General features: G+C 42.2%; 1 protein-coding gene across 2 annotated transcripts in view; it reads right to left on the reverse strand.

Moving 5' to 3' along the window:
* sox13 (SRY-box transcription factor 13) overlaps positions 1 to 3,488 on the reverse strand; it is a 48,501-nt gene extending 45,013 nt beyond the window's left edge. Inside the window, exon 1 of one of the 2 annotated variants that reach the window (XM_076751081.1) lies at positions 3,188 to 3,488. The gene's annotated coding sequence lies outside the window, so the exon portion shown is untranslated. The remainder of the gene's footprint in view (positions 1 to 3,187) is intronic. The other variant, XM_076751099.1, reaches the window with a different exon arrangement.
* Between the last annotated feature and the right edge of the window lie 3,268 nt (positions 3,489 to 6,756).

Consider the following 6,756-nt stretch of genomic DNA (forward strand, 5'->3'; position numbering starts at 1 on the left):
GTTATGTATGTTGTCTAAAATTGAGAAAGGCAGCAAATCCCACCATGGAGAAGACAGATCTTCAGAATCTTTCTTAAATAAAACGAGTGAAGTGATGAATCAATAATCAGAACTGTTACTGATTATCAACCAGTCAATTCATTGTTTCAATAACTCATTTTGTCAATTTTGTATTTACCACTTCATCAGTCATTAATTTGTAAAGCAAACCATGAATCCTCTCCCAGCTACACTCAGTCTCTCTCTTTTTTTTGGTAGCTCATTAAACAAGCAGTGAAAAGAATAAAATGCATGAGATAAATGATGAAAAGTGTTAATGCTGAAGTTTCAGTCAGAGACGAGGCGTGTGGATGAAACTGTCGGCCTGTTTATCAGTCAGTCAACCAGCTGAGTGTTTTAATGTTCACAGTTCTTGTGATTCCTCCAAAGGAGACAATGCACCCAGAGGGTTTTATTTAAAGAGATCATAAGGCTTCCCCGAACCCAGCATTGTTCTTTGTCATTGGCTTGGCCTCACACTGCGCTAAAGCAGAGGCTGAGGAGTACGCGCACACACACACAGACACACCATTCTCCATTGTGGTGTTTCTCTGTGGACTCCTGGTTCAATAGGATTTGGAGAACAATGTCCAGAGGATATAGGAGGTCAGGAGGAGAGAGGGGACGAAACCTTTGTATGCTCTGCTGCCCTTATGGAGATGTCTGATGTATAAGACATGGTGCACACGCGTGCGCACACACACACACACACACACACACACACACACACACACTGACTTCAAACACTGGCACAAACAAACTATTTAGAAAGCAATGCGCCAAATTCAAAGTCCAACGCAGGTATGAAAAATATGTAAACAATAACACATGGCAAGGTGGAGTCCATTATTTTCTACATCAGAACACGGTAGAGTGCATTATAGCCATCATAACATGGCTGCTGCAAAATAATGTCATCCACTTCTTGTAAACCCGTGGCTGGGTTAGTGCCCCTCATGTACTGCCATTACAGCCCATTGGATTTTTGAGGCCAATACTGCTATCAATATTTGGGAGTTTAAGACATCCGATACAGATATATGGGCTGATTTTAATCAAATAACAGGAACAATTTCAATACGGATCCTTTACATGTGTATTTGTTTTTATTGTGACCAAGACACACAAATCAGAACATGTCAATGCTCTCTGGAAAATAAGCTATGTTGTGGTGACACTGTTCCCATATGACATGGTTTGACACATCTGCACTGCAATTTCTTGACACCTTTCAGCCAACATATACACTAATACTGATATATCTGCAGTGAACGGAGGTCAGCCTGATTGATTTATCAGTCTAGCTCTAATTCAAGTCACAAAGCTAAGCATCCAATTTTCCAGAGGGTATTTCCAGATTGACTCTTCTAACATATGTCTGTGCTCAAGCAAAATAACAGCGCTTTGTTTTTGTCAATGGTCACATGGAGTTTAATATAACTTTATTCTGATAGAAAACAGTGGTTACACCATTGTCTACCTTGAAGTAGATATATTATTATCATATTCTGTGGCTATGATGTGAGACATGATAGCGTTCAACCCAGCTGGCAGAGACAGAGTCACCTTTCGTCCTAAATGAACCCATTCACCTGCAAACACAAAGCTCCAAAGGTGTGTGTGTGTGGGGGGGGGGTTAAGGGTGAAATGCCAAACCACTCCTAGAGATTATGTTGTGTGTGTGTGTCAGACAGAAAGGAGAGGTGTATAGTACGTACTATAATGTGACAGTGACAGCAGGCCCTGTGCTTTGCATCTGCACTGCTCAGTCAAAGAGCATGATGGGAGCGTGTGCATGCAAGTTGCATGGTAGAGAGATGCAGCATTACTGTCCTTCTAATTAGCTTAGGAAAGAAAGAAAGAAAGAAAGAAAGAAAGAAAGAAAGAAAGAAAGAAAGAAAGAAAAGGAGTGGGTCCAGCAGCAGGGGGTGTGAAGATGGGAGCAAAGAGCGAATGAGGAAATAAAGGAGATTGACGGAAAGAAAGGTCAGGGACTCCCCACTGACGGACAGCTTTGTATGCAGCCAACCACTGTAAAGACGAGCATGCGCACACACACGCGTGCACACCCGCACAGATCTACAACTTCACTGTTCAGAAGGACTCCCGCTGTGGCAGAATGCCCACAAGCTTTTACATACTTTGTTCTCCGCGCTGAGAGCGAGACGTAACCTCTGAACTGCTCCCAGACCTGCTGTCCATCCGTCTGCAAGCAGAGTTCACACTAAGGGTCTTCTAAACCAAGACAACCTCACTACTGATCCATGAACACCACAGAGCATTGTTTCTGGCAATTTTCACATGCCCCCAGGACCCCTGCGTGTTCTTAAAGGTCCCTTGGGTGGGAGCCCAGGTACCACTGACTGTCACCATTTCATCCTGAGCCTCATAGAAAGTGCATTTCTAATCTGACAACCGACAAGATGCTATTATTCTTTAAAAATGTGACCAGCAGAACAACTTCACACCATCCTGGAGCTTGAAGTTCTAATTATTGCAACGCTCTTCTAAACATCAGCACATCAGCTGAAGTGAACAGGAAAAAGAAGGTGTTGAAGTCTTTGGGAAAATGTTGACTCCTGTGCCTACTCTCAGTGAACCTGCTGATATCTGCTCATTTGCATCTGCCAACAGAACTGAATTCATCATCATCCTCATCGCCATCACCATCATCTCCCCCCACTAGATAATTGTGTAAGCTGGCAGCCGTGCAGTGCAGTGCAGCATTGTCAGCCTCTCATTTCTGGCACATTCAGAGGAAAAAATAAAGATGTCACAAGAGAGAGTCAAAGAGCGGATGGAGGATAGCAGAGAGGACTGTGATGGTTCAGGTCATAATGAACTGGATGATACGAAGAAAAAAAAAAACTTTTTGGAAGTTGTGAACTCATGGCTGGGGTGGAATTTGACAATAATGTCTCTTTGAGGCTGATAAGTTCGATCACATCCAACAACAAACACAGATCCACACCTGACACTTGAGAGGCGTTTGGAAGTTTTCAAGCAAATGTTACGTGACGCCAAGACTTCCAGCGGGTCGAAATACGCACAGAGATTCACAGCAGCTACAGGATGAGTTCATGACAAAGCTTCGGTGTGACACGAAACGCGTTTCAAGCGCGTTGACACCGATCGAGCCTTCACTCACCAGTCCCGGTGCGCCCTGAGCTCTCCGCGAGAGAAAAAAAAAAGAAAACTTCCGTCCTCCTCCTCTTCCTCTCCCGCGTTAATTCCTCACGCATTCAAAGCACGGTGTTTGGGGACAGACGCTGCTCGCTCCGGTCCGCCACAGTGCAGAGAGCCGGTCGGTGGTGGTGGGGGTGGATGTTGGTGAGGTGACGGCCGGGAGTAAAGGGAGAGGCGGAATACTGCTGCGGTGCGTAACGTGAAATGTTTTGGAGCCGGGGAGCGCAGTCCTGCTCTCACTCACTCACTCACTCACTCTCTCTCTCACTCACTCACTCCCGGGGACTTTCTGTCGGCTGCTCTGGCTCCAGCGCTCACCGTCCGCAGCGCCCTGCCGCTCACCTCCCACTTAAAGGGAGAGGGACTGATTTCCAGGTGGTGGCGGCGGTGACAGACAGGGAATGAAAACCGAAACGACTATCTGTCACTGGCTCCTTGTCATATGAGCACTCAGATCGATCAGACTATTGATCACTGTTTATTGCTTTGTTCCCATCAGCTGACAGCCTCTTGTCCTCCTTTAGATCCATATTCAATCCAATATGCTCACAGTATGTTTACTTCACTTCAGGCTGCTGCCAGCGCGGACCGTGTTTTACAACTTCCTTTGTGCCCAATAAGACAGCAACGAATGATTGTTTCCAATATCGACTCATCTGATGATAATTTTTTTCAACTAATCCATAAGTTGCTTTATTCAAAAAACGTCTGAAAACAATGAGAACAAGTCACAATCACACAAGTTTCCAGGTTTCCTAAGGTGACGTCTTCAAATGTTTTAGGGACTGTACGAAAATTATACGAGGGGATGATCACGATTCATTGTAAATATTTAGATTTTTTTATTTTTTATTTTTTGCATTCTAAATGAATGAATAGGTGGATTGTCAGTGACTCCCAGAATGATATATACTGTATTTAGCAGCAGCGATAGGCCCACAGGATGTCCTTCATCATGTGGTTAACGTTGTGAAACGGTTGCAGTTTGCTTAGGTTTAAGCACCAAAACTACTTGGTTAGGTTGAGGAAAAGATCGTGGTTTGGGTTACAAATGTTACAAACTGTTACGTACATTACGTAACTTAAGTATAGTGCGTAAGTTCAACGTTGACTTTCGCTTTCATGCTGGACACAAAAAGTAGTCCCCTGGGTTAAAGTCCTGTGTCTGACACATCCATCCACGCCACCTTCCTCCATATGCAAATATATGACACCCGACTTCCTCGTTTGCTCCTGTCATAATTACTTCGGCCACTAGAGGCCATGGCCTAACGACACAGACACATTTTACTGTCAGCTCTTTCACAGTTAACCACTTTGATTTGAACGTAAACATTTTTTCGTAACACAAGAGCTTAGCATTTAGCTCGCCTTAGGAAGTAGCTGTGCTAACATGACACATCATATGTTATCATCATCTTAAATTATTCATGCTTTTCCTCCTTTAGTTATCTATTGTTAAAGGAGTTTTACCAACTCAACACTTTTAGAATATTTTTTAAAGCTGGAGTCCTCTTGATTTTTAAAAAGGTGAAAAATAAGATTAAGCCCCCCCATCCCCCACCCCCACCCCACTCATTTTTATACAGTCCTTTATTAGTCTTGTCTGACAAAGAGCCAAAAACTGAAAAATATTCAGTCAGCAATGATGTAAAACAGAGAAAGGCAGAAAATCGTCACAATGGAGAAGCTGGAATTAGCAAATGAATTTAACGATGAATCGATTATCAAAGCAATTAGTTTTCTATTGATCAACTGATTTGATTAATCAGCTAATGGCTTCATCTCTCGTAACTAATTAACCTGTTATAAGTATATTACAAAAAAATTTTCCAATTTACCCATAGTGCTCTGTATGCTCTGCAGATACTCATGGTTTTTCTGTTGAGACGTCCACCTGCTGCCACCCAAATATTACAGAGATGAGCAGAATTTCATTTGTGCTGCTTAAAGCAACAAAATAAATTACATTTGACAAACTCCACAGCACCGTGTATCTGCAGCAAAAATATTCCATAATTCACAAACTTCAAACTTGTTTGTGACCTTGTTCACAAAAATATTCTTAATTCTCTTTTTCTAACACAAACATTTGAAAGTTGATCCAGAGTAATCATTTTCTCCAAAAGGCAAGATGCTTTTGAGGTTTTCAAATATCATTTAATGTCTTGAACACCACAAGTTCTATCACCTCTGTTTTTGACCAGTATGTATGTATGTACTCAACAGAGGATTCATATTCAAAGCCAAAGCCACATTAGTTGTGTTATATTTCTTATTTCATTGGTTGTATCTTTGAAAACAATAGGATCTTTGAAACACTGGATTTTGAAATAAAACTCTACAGTTTTAAATTTCTAAACCTCAAGCTGTGTCCACAACAGGGTGGACAAAGTAGGAATTGTGGTTTGAGGTATGTTTTCAATCCACACTAGTTTTTTTAAGAGGGTTTTACAACTATATAAGTTTGCCAGTCAGGATAAAATAATACTAAAACACTCAAAGGTCCAAAGAAGTGATACCAATGTGTTGGGTTTTCTGTTGAAACAGGTCAAACTACGTTGGAAGGCAGTTGTGCTTATGGGTGTTCCAAACGGCTGCATTCGAAGGTGGAGTGCAAAGCCGACATCAGTGAGGGGTGCAATTAAATGTGGGGATAACACATTTTCAGACAGCTGAAAGGCCTCCTGAAAGGCTGTCATAGTGTTGCAGCTCAGTCATTCATACGGAAAGTGACAGAAATAGTGTAAGGAATGCAAAAAGAGAGCTTCAGAGGCTAAGTTCAAACCCTGCTTACTTTTCTACCTCCACACCTGGCCAATCACTGTGTAACGTGAATGTCAGATGGATGGATTTTGGTGGGGGAGGGGGTTAGGGTTAGGGGATGCTTCAGAATATGAGTCATGCTGAAGATGCACTGCCAGAGAGCTCAAGTACCCATTTCATGGGATCTTTGAAGCTCGTCCATATGCTCCCCTCCTCCCCTAATGGCGGTTATAGGAAACAATACAGTGATACCTACAGTATTACTGCAACCATCAGCGGTCCAGTCACTCTACTTGGTTCCGTCTCCTCTGATCATTTACTTTGTGATTCAATATTGATGAAAGAGTAGTTGTCGTCATTGATGATTGGTCTTTCTGTTTCTGTTGTCAGAGGACTTTACAAGTATAGAATAGTTATTTGATGGAGGTTTAATTGACTGTTGATCAGATTTCTTTTCATAAATGAGGAATCGTCACAGCAGAAACAGACAAATGTAGTATGACAATACCATCACCACCACACCATCATCTTTCTGAACTGTTTCCTGACATTACTGCAAAGTGGAAGCGTTGCACTGTCCATCATTGTGAAAACTTATCAGTCATTTCCAAAAACTCTCAGTTTTCAGCAGTGCAAAATGCTGTCAAAAGCCAAAACTGTGACTAAAAGATACATTTGACATGTACGTGCATTAGTGTATACATCTTGTACAGTAAGCTTGTCTTATTTGCATCTATGTGAATAACGCTGGCAGTGATGGAACCC

Source organism: Chaetodon auriga, chromosome 2, assembly GCF_051107435.1.
Source record: "Chaetodon auriga isolate fChaAug3 chromosome 2, fChaAug3.hap1, whole genome shotgun sequence".
Classification (NCBI taxonomy): domain Eukaryota; kingdom Metazoa; phylum Chordata; class Actinopteri; order Chaetodontiformes; family Chaetodontidae; genus Chaetodon; species Chaetodon auriga.